We start from the raw sequence: 18,462 nt of genomic DNA, 5'->3' as shown, positions 1-18,462 counted from the left end.
CACCAGTTACTTTGTTACCATGACGACTGAATGATAATTCCCCTTTGTGCGACATGGTAATAAACTCTAATTTCATGAATGTTTCCATAGTAAAACAAACTCTTGACCCCATGCCGAGGTGGCGCAGCTCTCTCCAAGCACACTCCCAAAGGAGGTGAGCTGCATGTACCATTTTAACCACTTACCAGAACTCCTGCCGTTTTGATATCTCCGAGAGTACCGGAAATCGAACTCGGGACTCCGAGAATGGCAGCTGATAGCGCTAACCATTACGCTACGAAATCGGACAATGGTTCCATTTTGTAGCTCTACGATTAAACGGTATTAGATTTAAATAAGCGGAAATAGGATTTTTTTCTACTTATTGTTATGTTGTACACCTTCTAGATAAAACTGTTAGTTACCAAGACATTTGAACATTTACTAAAATATAACAATCACGCATATGTTATTAAACTTTCAGGGAAAAATCGTATGGGACATTGTATGTGACAATACATCTAACTGAACTTTTGCTCGAAACAGCTAGTATTAAAGGAGAAAAAAGTTATTCAGACATCATCATACTAATATTTAATATTTCTACGCCATTGTATGATAATGAAGTAATACAATGCTGTGCAAAACTTAGGACGAAGGTAATTTTCACATTTTGTGTCACCGCCAAATAACATAGCTCGACGAAACTTGAACCATACGTAGTAAGAACTGATAGAGTAGGTACGGTAGTCAACTGAAGGTAATATGTGATGAGACGAACAGAAATTACACTTTTATACAGAGACAATAAATTACACATACGTCACTCCGACTCGCGATAGTCCCCTGGTTATCACAAAAGAAGGGACATGTTTCTTGAAAGAGTGTGTGATCACCACGGACAGCGATGCACTCTCTGAAACGTATTCCCATGCCGGCCACAAGATTGGTAAGGCGTTTTTTTTGGTAGGGGTTTCCATTCCTCCACCAGCGCGGTTGACAACGGCTGGATGGTCGTTGGTGTATGTGGACGTGCTGCAATACGTTTGCCCAACATGTCCTAAACGTGATCGAAAGGATTTAAGTCGGGGGAACGGGCAGGCCAGCCCAGTCGCCGAATATCCTCTCGTTCCAAGAGCAACTCCACCTGCGCTGTTCGATGCTCTTGTGCATTGTTATCCATAAAAATTAAGCTAGGGCCCAATGCACACCCTGAAAAGACGCACATGGGGAATGAGTACACTGTCATAATAACGTTGACCGGTGAGTGTACCAGGTTAAAAGATTTGGAGGTCGGTACGCCCATGCAACATTATGCCACTCCCAACACTTGGACCACCGAAATGATCATTTTAGACAATGTTCCTGGGTGCATAACGTATTCCCACGTCTCGCCAGATGAGGGTACGTCTAGAATCACTAGTCAGACTGAATCTGCTTTCATCTGAGTAGAGCACGCGACCCCACTCCTCGTCGGTCCAGACCTGATGCTCTTGGCACCATCGCAAACGGTGCAGCCGATGTGCGGTTGTCAACGGAACAAAATGTAATGGTCGTAGGGCAAACAGACCATCCCCATGCAGTCACCGTGTCACTGTGGACCGTGAGATTGGGTGCCTTGCAGTCCTGTTAAATGTGGCTGCAATTGCACCCGTCTTTTGACGCGAGTCTCTTCTTGCCCGTTGCACAATGTAGCAGTCATCTGCTGCTGCAGTTGACCGTGGTCGACCACCTCCTTTCCTTCGGGCAGCAGTGTCTGTGGATCGAAATGCACTCAATGAGCGTGAAACAATGCTGTGAACAATACCAAACTCCTGGGTTACAATCGTCACACTTTGTCCTTATTCCAGGTTTCTGATGATACTTCCCCGTGTGAAGTCATCCAAATGTTGTCTCCGGGCCATGTTGTAGTGAACAACAACACCACCACAATGCACCGTAACAGCTCGCTGATTAACCACACTGCCTTTTCCCGTTCCTTCAACTGCCTCGTTTTGTGGGGCCGAATCCATTTGGAACTATAGTCGCACCAAACTCACACCAGGTTCCTATGCACGTGTTGGAAACCTCTGGCAACATGTTACCACACATTCATTCATTTCGACCGAGTAGTTGATATGTTATGATGCTTTATCTACCTCATCCTTAAGTTTTGCGTAGCATTGTATATAGCATAGTGCACATTACTGCGCGGCTATCTCTGAACCTAAGTACAAAGTTTCTAGGGATCCTGTTAAGCTGTTTTCGCCATCGTGACGAAAAAAAACAAACAAGCAAGCAAACAAACAAAGAGTCAGAAAAATATGGAACTAAACGAATTTTCGACTTTTCTGAAAGCGAAGTATGAGGCGGAAATTTGAAGTGTGCGGATACAATTATAATTTTGCATATGTTGTTTCATTTCAGAACACTCTTAGAAATACAGATTTTTTAGTTCAGTTGTACTTATGATAAACAAAATATTGTGAGAAATGAGAAGTCATTACTATCAAAAGTAAATGATTATGTATGAAATACATCTGCTTTCAGACATCATCATCATAACATTCTGAAAATAAATTAAAGCAAGCTTTAAAAATAAATAAAGAATAGTGGAAGCCTTTGCCTTCCAGGCCTTCAGGGGCCTTCATGGCCTGTGCGGAGGTGTTTTTCTTACACACATCAATGTACGGACTGCACTATGGCACAGTTTGTCAGACAGATTATACTCGTGTCAACCAGGTTTTCATGAAGTAGTTGAACATGATGCACAAAATCCCTTACATGAAGCAATTATACAACAGCAAGATGTATATGTATCTTGGATGACCGTTGTATCTTTCACACTCCTTTAGCAATTCTAGGCTATATTACGGAATTTCTCATTCTAATAATAATAGTGTTATTTGATTTACGTCCCACTAACTATTTTTACGGTTTTCGGAAACTCCGAGGTTCCGGAATTTTGACCCGCCGTAGTTCTTATACGTGCTAGTAACTCTGCCGACACGAGGTCTGGCTCCATGGCTAAATGGTTACCGTGCTGGCCTTTGGTCACAGGGGTCCGGGGTTCGATTCCCGGCAGGGTCGGGAATTTTAGCAATAATGGGCTAATTACCCTGGCATAGGGACTGGGTGTATGTGTCGTCTTCATCATCATTTCATCCTCATCACGACGCGCAGGTCGCCTATGGGAGTCAAATAAAAACTACACCTGGCGAGCCGAAGTCCTCGGACACATCCCGGCACTAAAAGCCAACAGCCATTTCCTTACCGACACGAGGCTAACGTATTTAAGCACCTTCAAATACCATCGGACTGAGCCAGGATCGAACCTGCCAAATTGGGGTCAGAAGGCCACCGCCTCAACCGTCTGAGCCACTTAAACCGGCATTTCACATTCTGATGAGATTCGGTCGGGAGTGGCCTCTTTCTCAGAATACTCCCTTTATTGAAGAGTAAGTCAGTTCCAAGACATTGCGAGTTAGGGTGGATTCTCCATGGATCTAGTCCGAGGACGAAGCAAAGCTAGGCGTAAGTACGTTCATCAAAATAATCTCGGTGTCTTTTCTCACACCTAGCTGCAATCTCACGTCGGATTTCAGGTGGTGGTATACCAGCGAGACAATACATATCTCGGTGTCTTTACTGTTTTGTTTTTACGTCATACTGACTCAGACAAGTCTTACGACGACAGTGGGATATTAAAGGATCTAGGACTGTAAAGGACACGACCGTGGCCTTAACTATGGTAGAGCCCCAGCAATTTCCTGGAGTGAAAATTGGAGTGCACGGTACAATCATCTTCATGGCTTCCAATAGTGGAGCTCGAACACAGTCCTCCCTGAAAGCAAGCGAACTGCTAGGCGACCCAAGCGTCTTTTAAGGTAGTCAACGGTTAGATTGGACTACAACCCTGACGTCCTTGGCCAACCAAATGACCGCTGCTCAGCCCGAAGATTTACAGATTTCAGTTATATTTGTATAAACTGATGTATATTACGGTAATTGTATTACGAACTATACATATAGTGCTTGTTAAGCTACTGTATCAAGTAAGGTTTCTTTTACAGGTGTCCAAGTTCTGAATTTAAATCTTAAATCAGTTTTCTGAAATGTTTCAAATTCCAAAATAAACACGAGAAAACAAGAAAGCTTAAGTCCTCATATGACAGAGTTTTCTCTAGTGGGATAGTATTTACAGTGCATTATGCTTTAGAACCCGACTCTATAATCTTGAGCGCAGGAAGCAAATTTGCAGTTTCACGTGACTCTTCATGTCATTATTATAGCCATGGGAGCCCCAGGTTTTCATGGAATCCGAAACTCACATACATTGGCTGGGGTTCGAACCACGGCCGCCATGATGTGGAGCAAGTAACTATGCCACAGTCCCCTAAAATTTTGATCCAATGTATCCTTTTCAAAACGTTTTTTGAACATACAGTACGTATTATTGCAAATCATTGATCCCTCCTTTCTCTCTTCATTGCATTTTTGTGGAACATTTCAAGCATAATTTGAAAATTTATCATCAACCTGACATGAAAGGCCCCTAATAAATGATTTCTTTCTCCTACCCTTTTAGCACTCTATTAATATCATGAGGCTGAATGTACACTGTACAGTAGCTTACTTCGCTTTTGGAATAGCACGGGGAAGATTGTAAATTGCATGTTCTGTGCCACTGCGGCCCCTACACTGTATCAACAGCGACCTAACGAGTACTTATAAGAAGTGCGAGAGTTTCTTTGAAAAGGGTCTTTTTGTGGCCATCCCACGCCATCTATCTCGCCGCGTGTCCGCTGGAGGAATGAAATACGAGTCTCCCTCTCACCGCTCAGGAGCCAGCCACTGCTCTGCGATGATTCATCCCGTGGAGATGGAGACTACTACACCGCACAACAAAACACGAATCTCCACAGTAAGCTCACATTTCATTCTATTGGCTCCATTGACTCTCTTTTCTTTCATTTTCATTTCATATTCATACCGCACAAGTTCGCCAGAACTACTTGTGCTTGCTATAGTTAGAGCCCAAGAACGATTTGGTCATCGGTCCCGTTCACGCAAGTATTGTTCAGGCAGCGGAGTTACCAATTAGAAACAGTCATATTTAATGTCTAAAATACCACCGACCCCACCTAGGATCAAACATTTTAACCCGGGAACAGAAGGACAATTTCTAACCAACTGTGCTATTTGTGCCATCAACAGGATTTTGAAATTGACGGTCATTTCTGAAGAAAATGAATTTCACGAAGTTGATGATGAATGTTGTACCTAATCTATCAATTTAATCAACTTCAACAGCAAAAGAAGGTAACCCATGTTATTGTTGAGTCTAAGGAAGAAGAAAAGAAATTTGACTCATTCGTGGTATTTTAAGTTAACAGTTTTAATATTTACCTGGGGCGGCACTACATGCGAACTTAAGTCCAGTTCTATGACCGGATAGCCGATCCTGCTGAGGGGTAGCAATCCTGCCTCATATCGGGAGACCTCAGGTTCGATTCTCGGCTAGGTCGGGAATTTTATCCGATTCTGAGGGCTAGTTCGAGTTCCACTTAGCCTACGTAAGAGCAATTGAGAAGATATCTGACGGCGAGTTAGTGGCCCCCTCAAGAAAGCTAAGAATATCGGCCGAAGGATTCGTACCACTGACCTAATCTGCGAATCTTCGGAATGAGCAGCGGTCACCTGGCTGGCCAAAGCTTATCAAGGTTGTAGTACTCTGGAGTTTGGCTTGGTTTTCCGAACAGATGCCCTTCCCAACTCTACGAAGGGGGAAAGTATACATTATTTGGTGCTTCTGTAGTGGTTGGTAGTGTGGCGTGGTGAAGAGATGTGTATAAAGACGACCTCAACCAACCTGTGTTCGAGCCAGACAAATTAACCAGTTGTCACTAAAATCGCCGGTTCGACCGGAAACTGAACGCGGGGGGCCTCTGAACCGTTGACCGATATGCTGTCCACTTTGATGTCAATTATTCAATATTGTCATAAACTTAAGGTCCACTTGAAACTTAGAAGACGCCCAGGACTCAGTGAGTTGGCTACGCGGCCTGAGTGGCTGTTAACCTGCATTCAGAATGGACTGGGTTCGAACCCCACTATCGGCAGCCATGAAGATGTTTTTATCGTTGTTTCCCATTTTCACTCCAGGGAAATTATTGGGGCTCTACCATAGTTAAGACCGCGGTTGCTTCCTTTACAGTCCCATCCCTTTCCTATTCTATTGTCGAAATAAGACTTGTCTGAGTCTGTGTGACGTAAAACAAAACAATAAAGATGCCGAGATGACGACTTTGTCCTGCAAGTTATATTTTTTAGCGTCTCGAAGGCCAGCGACACGAAAAAGTCATGTTTAATGTCTCTAAAATGCCACCGACCTCACCTACGATCAAACTATTTATCCCGGGAACAGAAGGCCAACTTCTAACCAACTGTGCTACTTATGCCAACAACAGCATTTTGAAATTGACTGTAATTTCACAAAGAAAATAAACTTCACGAAGCTGATGAATAATGTTGTACCTAATCTATCAATTTAATCAACTTCAATAGCAAAAGAAGGTAACCCATATTATTGTTGAGTCTAAGGAACAAGAAAATAATTCTGACGTGATGACTGGATCTGTGATCGGGATTTTCAAATGATCAGACACCACACAATTCTCCTGAAACGAACGTAGAAATGCCTAGTGATAAAAAGTAATATACTCGTTGTAAAAAGAAGAATAATAACGGCCCAAGGAGGAGTCTCCCGAATCGCGTGGAAATTGATACGGGTGATTGTGAAGCTGCTCTAGTCCGGCCCCGCGGTGTAGGGTGCAACGCGTCAGCTTGTCACCATGCAGCCCCGGGTTCGATTCGCGGCCGGGTCAGGCTTTTTCGATTGTAATGATTAATGTCCCTGGCCTGGGGACAGGGTGTTTGTGACGTCCTTAATCTTCCTTTCAAATTACACGCAGGTTCATACAATATGGTGGCAGTAAGGGCAAAAGATCCACACGGGTTAACACCCCGAACAAGTAGCATTAAAAAAACGTTGATGTAAGGGTAGCTTAGTAGTTAATCTTGGATAACTGGCTACTTGTTAGAAAAATCTAGTAACCAGTGTGTCGGCGTTCATCTTAGATACAAGATATGATACGAGCGGGCATGGAGACATTGTATTCTGAGGTACATCTGTACAACTTTGCTACAACTGGTCCTGTAGATCGTGAAAACTGTTAGAATGCTGAAGTTGGTGTCCCAGGTGATCTCAGACAAGTTAAATCCGGTGATCGGCTGGTCGTGAAAGTGTGGTAATGATGTAGAGGGATTTCTGAGATACCCATGCCATGTGCGGCCGAGTGTTATCCTGCTGAAAAATGCATCTTGCCATGAAGGGGAACACATGAGACAGTGGGATGTCCTCAACATATCGCTGTGCTGTTACTTTTCCCCGACTCACTACCAGATGGGACGGACTCTAGTAAGCGATGGTCCTCTGATCAGCACATCAGCAGTGGGGCCGGTGAGTCGCACCACAGGAAAGGCAGAATTGAGGCGTTCTCCACGAAGCCTTCATCCATGAACACGGCCGTCGTCAGTGCACACAGAGAATCTGAATTCATCACTTATGACACTGTAGTTGTCCAAATTTGTCGTTCACGACAACACTGTGAAAGCAGACGGAGGTCGATGGGTGTCAATAGTAGGACAAATTATAGCTGAGACTAAAATTTCTTCAGCGAAGTGCCTGGAAATTGTTCGAACGACAGCGCTACAAGGGCCTAGATGGCGGAGATCATAACAGTTGGATCTGCTCATGCTTGTCGGATGATCAGATGATTCTCTCGCGTTGTAGTCTGTCGGTGTCTAGTGTTCCCTACACACCCTAACAATCTGGTGTGAACGGCCTACGTAACGGCCGATACGTCGATAAGACCACTCAGCCAACGTATTTTAATAATGCGCCCCCTCTTAATCTCTGATAACTGCACAAAATTTCTTGGACTGTATCGCAGAGGCATATCAAGTGGCAGACGAGCTTTTCACAACCGGAAGCTGCGTTCAAATACAAACAAGTAGCCTCTGTAAGCCTTTACAAAGCTCAGGTTCACGGCCTTTGGTGGCAAGACCGTTCAACTAAACGCATCACTACACTAATCATTTGACTGTCTGCTTGAGATTTTAACTTCACGTCGATGTCCGAAGCAAAACGACACTTTTTGGTGCGTGATTTGTTTTGTCGATGATTGTATATTCAAGACTGTCATTGTCAGTATTGTGACTCGTGTCTGGAACCCGCGAACGATGCAGTTTTCCAATATTATCATCAAAACTGTCCTAATGCGCTCTATTGAGATAGTCGGTTTACGAACCCGGCTCAGTCCGGTGGTATAAGATGATGCTTAAATACGCCACCCCCGCGTATGTAGATTTACTGGCACATAAAAGAAAAAACGGTATGAAATGACGTATGGCTTTTAGTACCGGGAGTGTCCGAGGACAAGTTCGGCTCGCCAGTTGCAGGACTTTTGATTTGACTCCCGTAGGCGGCCTGCACGTCGTGATGAGTATGAAATGATGATGAAGACGGCACATCCTCCCAGCCTCAGTGACAGAGAAATTAACGAATGATGGTTAAAATTCCCGACCCTACCGGAAATCGAACCCGGGACCCCTCTGACCAAAGGTCAGCACGCTAACCATTTAGCCATTGAGCCGGACCACATAAAAAGGACTTCTGAGGGACAAAATTCCGAGCCTTCGGTGTCTTCAAAACGAGTAATGGCATTCGGAGGTGCGTCCGGCCCTGCGGTGTAGGGAGCAACGCGTCCGCCTGTCACCCGGCAGCCCCGGGTTCGATTCTCGGCTGGGTCAGGAGATTTTAATTGTAAATGATAAATATCCCTGGCATGGGGACTGGGTGTTTGTGTCGTCCTTAATGTTTCTTTCCTCACATTCAACACTCTACACTTCCTCAATTCCAATTACATGCAGGTTCATATTACATGCTACAAGTAGGCGCAAAAGATCTCTATAGGTCGACGCCCCGAACAAATAGCATTAAAAAATCGGAGGTGCTTAAGACCAACAGCGTGATACTCGGTTATTCGAAAATACATATAACCTTGTTAAAATGAGGCAGGCAAATTCTCTTCAGGACGCGGTTACAGTTTCTCACATTATTAGATGAACTCAATAGAAAACCATCAAGCGCCGTATGTCGTAATCTGTACTCGTATAACTGTTTAGCCAGCTCTCTTTAAAATTCCGCTATCACTTCATTCAAACGATCTAGTCATATTTATAATTGACAAACCTGTTATATACGCTCTTACTTCTGCACATTAATCAACATTAGCGGAACGTGAGAATGTTCTCCAGAAAACGAACATCAAAATAAAGTAGTCTGCTCGTCGAACTGTTGACAGATTAAATCTCTGCAACTCCTACTGGAACTCGTTTATTACAAGTAATTGATTATAGAACAGGTTTCCCATCACATTTTAAAGTCCCTTTTACAATTGCTGATGCTGTTTATGGTTCTGCATTCTTGTCACTAAATCATAGCCTGTCACTTTTCTTTGATCTCCCATCTCTGAGGAGACGGTTTAATGATAGTATTTACGGCCTGTAGGACTAAGGGCATTCTATAAATACTGATTTACGGGAGTGATATCTCTGGTAAAAACATGTTCATGATGGCTAACAAAAACAAACACGCTATCTGGAAACATTGACATCCTAATAACACTCTACGCGTATGACCAAGTTCGACTACAAAGAATCGTAACGCCTAAATATAACACGGGTGTTTATCATAAATCTTCTGATTCTTATCCATTCAGTGCTGGTCTTGGTGATGAAGGATACTTGCTTTAAGGTGAAACATTGGCTGGTGATTACATCATAATGCACAAATCTTCTTCTTCCTGGTCTTTGCTCAATTAATTGAGGTCGGCAGTCCATGTGGATTGAGCCCAGTTTTACGACCAGGTGTCTTTCTTGGCGTCAAACCTATTTGGAGAGATGATTCACTATTGCGTGTTTTTGCGGTGATTGATAGTCGGATGTATTGTATGAAAACGAGAGTTTGTATAAAGAAGACCCCCCGAGGCCAAGGAATTAACCAGGGGCAGATAAATTACCCTGTCCTCCCGGGCCTCCAGACCCTCTTTCTTTAATTTTTTATTATTTGCTCTACGTCGCCCCGACACAGATAGGTCTTATGGCGACGATGGGATAAGAAATCCTGGGAATAGGAAGGAAGCGGCCGTGGTCTTAAATAAGGTACATCCCCAGCGTTTGCCTGGTGTGAAAAATGAGAAACCACGGAAACCATATTCAGGGCTGCTGACAGTGGCGATCGAACCCACTATCACCCGGATGCAAACTCACAGCTGCTCGCCCCTATCCGCACGGATAACTCGCCCTGTCCGGAACCTCTTAAAACACTATGCGCCGCCGGTAGTAATACTACTACCATGCGGCGTGCGCCTGAATGCCGTTGTTAGTAATACTACTACCACCACGGAATTCGAAGTTCAGTCACTCGACAGTTTTTCAAATTATCGATTTAGTTGTTGCCTTAACTTGTTGCCGATTTCCTTTATTATCGATAGGTGGTGTTATCGATCGATAATGATTGATGGTGCAACCTACGGACATTGTTTCGTAGCCATGGGCGCTCAGCTAGATCTTACCTAGTGCTGACGTACGTATTCATCGCGCGCTCCGGATAGATAAGCACAAATTTACGTGCGTGTATTCTAGTGATATATTACTTGACTTCACAGATTTAGAATGAAAGTGTAAGCAAGTCAACAGTCTGCAATCATCTCTCAGGTACTCGATTGATACTGTATATTGAGATATGGATCCCAGACCTAGTACAACAAAAGGAAATCCTACACGTGCATACAGCCCATGGATAAATGAACAGATAATTACGGAACTTGTAAACGATTCAGATTCTGATCTGTATGAAAGTGATAGTGAAGAAGAAAATGAAAAAATAGAAGCCCCTGAGGACGGTGAATCAAAGTAACAGATATGCTCCGAAGCAAATAAATCTAAAGAAGCAAACAGGCTCTTTGAAACCTAAAAAGTGTATGCGCAGTGTAAATCAGTGACATTGATGAACTGAAGATACGAGGGCCATCCGGAAAGTAGTACCCGTTAGCGCCGCATGAAGCGCTGACGACTCGGGTAGCCGCTGGGCAAGGTCAGACCGCGTCAGTGACTTGTCTGCCTGCTCTGTGCGAGGTTGCGTGACGCTAGCATTGCCTGTGCTGTGTCTGTGATCGTTTAAAATGTTTAAACAAATTGAGAACCCCACCTGTTGTGAAGTGAGGGCCGTGATTAAATTTCTTAATGCACGAAACGTTCTACCTTGTGACATTCATCGCTAATTTACAGAGGTGTCTGGAGACAATGTGATGGACGAGTCGTCTGCTCGGCGCTGGTGTCGCAACTTCAACCTGGAGAGGGGGAATACACACGACGAGGAGCGTTCAGGGAGACCATCTGTCATTACGGACCAACTGCTGAGCGCAGTAGACGAATGCGTGAGGAGCGATCGGAGCGTCACAATTCATGAACATTTTCCTAATGTGTCTCGAACAATTGTTCATGAAATTGTCGAAGACCATCTGCATTATTCAAAAATCTGTGCAAGGAGGGTCCCTCGCATGCTTAGAGAGGAGCACAAAACCAGGCGTATGGCTGCAGTACTGACGTTTCTGGGACGTTATTCCGATGACGGAGACTCTTTCCTGACTCGCATCATTACTGGGGACGAAATATGGGTTTGTTATGTATCACCTGAGAGTAAACGATAGTCAATGGAGTGGCATCATGCTCATTCACCAACCAAACCAAAAAATTCAAGACAGTTCTGTCCATCAGGAAAGTCGTGGCAACCGTTTTCTGGGATCGCCGAGGTGTATTGCTCATTGATCTTATGGCCCGCGGAGACACAATTCATGCTAATGCGTATTGTGAAACATTAAAGAAATTACGGCGGGCAATACAAAATCGACGGCGAGGTCTATTTTCTACAGGCGTCATTGTCCTTCATGACAATGCCAGCCCTCATCCAGATGCGATAACACAACAACTTTTGCAGCAATTCAAGTGGGAAACCTTCGACCATCCCCTGTATAGCCCGGACTTGGCCCATTCGGATTTTTATCTCTTTGCGAAGCTTAAAGACTTTCTGACGGGAAAAAGATTTGACAGTGATGAAGAACTTAACGAGCCGTGACTACGAACCTCAATACGCTGGCGGCGGAGGACTATGACGCTGGAATACAAAAACTCGTCCCACGTTATGAAAAATGCCTAAATTTGCTTGGAGATTATGTGGAGAAGTAGTGTAAAGTATGCTCTTCCCAATAAAAAAATGTGTATATTTGTTAATATTTACTCCTGTGTCTTTATTGCGCAAACGGGTACCACTTTCAGGATGGCCTTCGTATTTATTGCAATAGTGATTCATAAGTGTTGATTCTTAAACCTTTTGTCCGGGACTACTGGAACACAATACCAATTAAAAAACTGACTACGCGACGTCCATTGGAATGTCGAGGGACCTATTTCTCGCAATTCTGACATGGTTGTATTTGAGCGACAATGATAAACAGAAAGAAAAGGGACCATCCAGGCTATGATCCTCTGTTCAAAATCGGGCCAATATTATAATACCGGAAAAATGTTTCTGCGTTACTCACCTGATGAATCTTTGACAATCGAAGAAGCAATACGTCCATTTTGGGGATTTTTTTTCGTGTGGTCGTGAGAGGAAAGCCACAGAAGTATGAAATCAAGATCTTTCAACTGTTGAAACGAGGAGTGGTTATGTATGCAACCTGGAAGTGTACTCTGGGGCCCATGTCACACTGAAGGATTAGAATTCTTCCTTGAACATTGTGAACAGACTGTGCGAACCACTAAAAAATACTGGTTACACATTGTACGGTATATGGACAGACGATTTTCAAGTCCCACAATTTATGATCATCTGTGGCACTGCCAGACTAAAGTATTTGGCACCGGGATGCCAAATCGCTAAGGAATGCCAAAGTCAGAGTTAACGAAAAAAGTGAAAAATCACATTGTGCAGAGAACACCTTCTAGCAATGAAGTGGCGATATGTTCGAGACGTTTACATTCTGAGCACTGCACATGAAGATGACATGACTGAAGTATCCGCAGTAAGAGGGAGCCACGAAAAATCCAAGCCGTCAACAATAGTGGACTATAACAAATTCAAAATTGGCGGACGAGATTAATACACGACCAGAAGGTGCCCTGAAAAGTTTAGGGAATATCGCGGAAATAGAAGGTTATCCCAAAAAAGGAGATGAAAGAAGGTACTCTACATGAAGTTAGCGTCATCAGAACCCCTTTCATTGATACGAAAGCCGTTCTATACTTCAGGAATGATGACATTGAGAATACCCGAAACGAGGTTCGGAGAAGCCAATTTGTTGACATACAAGGAGAAGACAACTCATTCACAGGACAAGTAGCAGCCTGTCGTTCGCATTGCCTTCCCAATTGACATTTGGACTCAATGCACGAATTGATAAACTGAGCTTTAAAGCAGATCTAATTCCGGATACAGTAGAAGAAAGAGGATATAGCCTCATTAACAATTCTGACATGTTAACATACATTGCGCCAAATGATACTAGCTCAATATACCTTGAATTATTCAGAGCAGAGCAGAGCAGAGCATAAAATTAATTGAACAGAACGCACCTTGTATGTTAGCAACCACACCAATAAGAAAACATATACTAATTATAAAACTTTTGATTTTGTCAACCATTATCTTCAATCAAACTTGTGGCAACCTGAATATCTAGGAAATTAAATTGGAGAAAAATTAAAAAGCATGTAATAAGTAGAAGGAGCAACACGCCTAATACAGCAACATCGAATAATACAAGCAATAGAACTATGTACAACGACTTTGCAATAATGTCAATCTACGAAATCGATTTCTGGAAAGAAAGAAAGAAAGATTGAAAAATGGGAGGAAACTTGTGCCGCAATCTATTAGAAAACGAGTCAGATCGCGAGTTTTGGCGGATTCTCGCAGAAAACGCGTCGGATCGCGAATTTCGGCGGATTATATATCTAAAACAATAAGCATTCAATTATAAATTTCAGTGTAATACCGTGGCGAAGCACGGGTATCTTGCTAGTCTATATGTATAAAATAACTTGTCCTGACTGACGGACTGACTTGACTGACTGACTGACTGACTGACTGACTGACTGACTGACTGACTGACTGACTGACTGACTGACTGACTGACTGACTGACTGATTCATCATCGCCGAGCCGAAACTACTGGACATAGGGAAATGAAATGTTGGGGATACATTCATACTAACATGTAGGTGCTCGCTAAGGGAGGATTTTTGGATATTCCATAGCTAAGGGGGTGAGAAGTTGGGTGAAATTTTAAAATGAGGATATCTATATCTCAAAGACATAAAGGTTTAGAGTCATAAAAATTGGTATTTGGAATCTCCTTCATAAATAAAGAAACAAGTATCTTTTTGTTTTAGGAAAATCCCAAGAAGGGGGGAGGGTGAAAATGGGGGAAAAGTGGTTGAACACCTTTTATGAGGAGACATATATCTCAAAAAACTGAAGATATTACAGTCGTGAAATTTTAAATTTGGAACCTCCTATAAAAATAAAGCAATACGTATATTTATATTTTTGGACAATCCAAATAATTGGGGGTGAAAAAGGGGGGGGTGAATTTTTAAAATGAGTCTATCTATATCTCAAAACTTTAAAAGTTTACAGATGTAGAAACTGGTATTTAGAATCTTCTTTAAAAATAAGGAAACAGGTATTTTTATGTTTTCGGAAAACCCCAATACGAGGGGTGAAAAAGGGTTTGAATGCCTTTAATGAGGATACTTATATCTCGGAATCTGAAGATGTTACAGACCTGAAAATCGGTATTTGGGAACTCCTTTAAATATAAAGAAACTGCACTTTTTGTTTTTGGAAAATCCAATTAGTGGGGGGTAAAATGGAGGGTGTATTTTAAAAATGAGTGTATCTATATCTCAAAACTTTAAAAGTTTGCAGATGTAAAAATTGATATTTAGAATCTCCTTTAAAAATAAAAGAACGCGTTTTTCTTCTGTAAATTAAAATAGGAGGGGTGAAAAGTGTGATAAAGGGTTGAATGTCTGTAATGAGGATACTTATATATCAGAAACTGAAGATATTACAGACCTAAAAATTAGTATATGGGATCTCTTTTAAAAATAAGTAAACATTTCTTTTCGTTTTTGGAAAACCTAATTAATGCGGGTTAAATAGGAGTCACAAATTGGGGTGAATTTTTAGAAAGACTATATCTACAGTATATCTCAGAAACGTAAAAGGTTACAGACGTAAAAATTGGCATTTGGAATTTCCTGTTAAAGTAAAAACTCGGGTATTCTCGGAAAATCCAATGAAGGGAGGGGGGAGGTGAAAAAATTGAAGAATTAATTGAATTAATTTTATGAGGATACTTACATCTAATACATACGTGTTACATACGTGACAATTTGTATTTAGATCTTCTTTAGAAATAAAATAACGGGTTTTGGGGGGTAAACATCTTTGAGGCAGGTGTGAAAAGGAGCTGAATTCGTTTCATGAGGACACATATCTCAAAAACTGAAGATAATCAGTATTTAGAATATCCTTTACTATTCAAAAAACCAATATTTTTTGCCGGAAAATTCACTTAAGAGGGGATGGGGAGTGTGAAAGTAAGTGAAAAAAGTCAATTATTTTTATGGGGATACTTATATCTGAAAACCGAATGTAACACACGTGAACATTTGTATTCGGAATCTCCTTTAAACATAAAGAAACACGCCTTCTTTTTTCGGGAGGAGGGGTAAATCAATTTAACCGCTGTGGGGTGAAAAAGTAGGTGAGACCATTTGATTTTATTGTTCATAATGTACATATAAGGAGCTTCCGTGGCTCGGGCGGCAGCGCGCCTGCCTCATACCGCTGGGCTCCGCGGTTAAAATCCCAGTCACTCCATGTGAGATTTGTGCTGGACAAAGCGGAGGCGGGACTGGTTTTTCTCCGGGTACTCCGGTTTTCCCCGGCATCATTCATTCCAGCAACACTCTCCAATATCATTTCATTTCATTTGTCATTCATTAATCATTGCCCCAGAGGAGTGCGACAGTCTTCGGCAGCCGGCACAATTCCTATCCTCACCGCTAGCTGGGGGCTTTATTCATTCCATTCCTCACCAGATTGAATGACTGGAAACAGGCTGTGGATTTACAATGTACTTATTCTGATCATAAACGGATCATTTTTAATCTTTGCCGGGTTCGTTTTCAAGAGCCATCTATTCCTTTGGAGAACCTTCTTAGATTACAGTAGATTCTCCTGGCATATAAATAAAAATGCAAACACATATGAAATAAACGATAGGAATGAGATTGACCGTTCAATTGTTCACCTCAGTAATAAGGTCAGTAATGCACGGAAGTATGTCATTCGTATCGCCAGAAATTCTGCGCACTTGCCTACGGGAGACAATGTTATCAATGACAATGGAAGCAGATGTAATTTACCGCCAAGTAGCTGTCTTGCATCTGGCTGTGTGGTCCAGAACATCAATAATAATAATAATAATAATAATAATAATAATAATAATAATAATAATAATAATAATAATAATAATAATGTTCTGGACCGTCGTCAAAATGTGCGGACCGCGCTGGAAACGGGTCCTGGACGGGTAATGACTACGAATGCAGTCCGGCCGCGCGTTCAGTACCGCCAAGGTACCCAAGATGACACCACCCCGGATCTCCTCAAGGATTTGATCCAAATTAAAAAATGCTTATATGGAATGATGGCATAGATTTAGGGACCCAACTGACCGGGTGGAAAACCTGGACCTAGCCCGGGAAGTACGAAATCGATTGCTGGAGAAAGGATTGAAAAATGGAGGGAACTTTGCCGTAATCTCTTCAGAAAACGAGTCAGATCGCGAATTTTGGCGAAATCTCTCAGAAAACGAGTCAGAACGCGAATATCGGCGGATTATATATAATACGTTAAGCATTCAATTATGAATGTCAGTATAATACCCTAGCGGAGCACGGATATCTTACTAGTCTATATATAAAATAATTTGTCCTGACTGACTGATTCATCATCGCCGAGCCAAAACTACTGGACTGGACATTTTTGGGGATACATCGTTATTAGCATGTACTGTAGGTGCTCGCTGAGAGAAGATTTCTGTATATTCCGTAGCCAAGGGTGTGGAAAGGTGGGTGAGATTTTAAAATGAGTGTATCTATATCTCAAAACTTTAAAGGTTTACAGATGTAAAAACTGGTATTTAGAAACTTCTTTAAAAATAAGGAAACAGGTATTTTTATGTTTTCGGAAAATCCCAATAGGATGGGTGTAAAAGGGCTTGAATGCCTTTTATGAGGATACTTATATCTCAGAAACTGAAGTTATTACATACCTGAAAATTGGTATTTGGGATCTCCTTTAAAAGTAAAGAAACATGTATTTTCTGTTTTTGAAAAATCCAATTAATTGGGGTGAAAAAGGGGTGAATTTTTAAAATGAGTGTATCTATATCTCAAAACCTTTAAATTTTACGGATGTAACAACAGGTATTTAGAATCTGCTTTAAATTTAAAAAATAAATGTTTTTGTTTTCGAAAAATCCCAATAAGAAGAGTGAAAAGGGTGAAAAAGCGGTTGAATGCCTTTAATGAGGATACTTTTATCTCAGAAACTGAAAATATTACATACCTTAAAATAATAATTTAGGATCTCATTTAAAAATAAAGAAACATGTACTTCTGTTTTTGGAAAATCCAGTTAATGGCGGGGGGGAAAGGGGGGGGGGGGGGTGAATTTCTAAAATGAGTGTGTATGTGTGTAGGGTATATCAAAACCTTTAAAGTGTATAGATGTAAAAATTGTTATTTAGAATCCCCGTCCGCCTCTGTGGTGTAGCGGTTAGCGTGACTAGCTGCCACTCCCCGAGGTCCGGGTTCGATTCCCGGCTCTGCCACGAAATTTGAAAAGTGGTACGAGGGCTGGAACGGGGTCCACTCAGCCTCAGGAGGTCAACTGAGTAGAGGTGGGTTCGATTCCCACCTCAGCCATCCTCGAAGTGGTTTTCCGTGGTTTCCCACTTCTCCTCCAGGCAAATGCCGGGATGGTACCTAATTTAAGGCCACGGCCGCTTCCTTCCCTCTTCCTTGCCTATCCCTTCCACTCTTCCCATCCCTCCACAAGGCCCCTGTTCAGCATAGCAGGTGAGGCCGCCTGGGCGAGGTACTGATCATTCTCCCCAGTTGTATCCCAGACCAAGAGTCTGAAGCTCCAGGACACTGCCCTTGAGGCGGTAGAGGTGGGATCCCTCGCTAAGTCCGAGGGAAAAACCGAACCTGGAGGGTAAACAGATGATGATGATT

The 18,462-nt window shown here is 42.4% G+C and overlaps 1 protein-coding gene across 1 annotated transcript in view; it reads right to left on the bottom strand.

Annotated features, from left to right (window-relative positions):
• Ddr (discoidin domain-containing receptor 2) overlaps nucleotides 1-18,462 on the bottom strand; it is a 2,443,951-nt gene that overhangs the window by 2,327,422 nt on the left and 98,067 nt on the right. The gene's annotated exons all lie outside the window — the stretch shown is intronic.

This window comes from Anabrus simplex, chromosome 2, assembly GCF_040414725.1.
Source record: "Anabrus simplex isolate iqAnaSimp1 chromosome 2, ASM4041472v1, whole genome shotgun sequence".
NCBI classification, from domain to species: domain Eukaryota; kingdom Metazoa; phylum Arthropoda; class Insecta; order Orthoptera; family Tettigoniidae; genus Anabrus; species Anabrus simplex.
The sequence above is the reverse complement of the archived record's forward strand: the minus strand, read 5'-3'. Positions and strand labels throughout refer to the sequence as shown.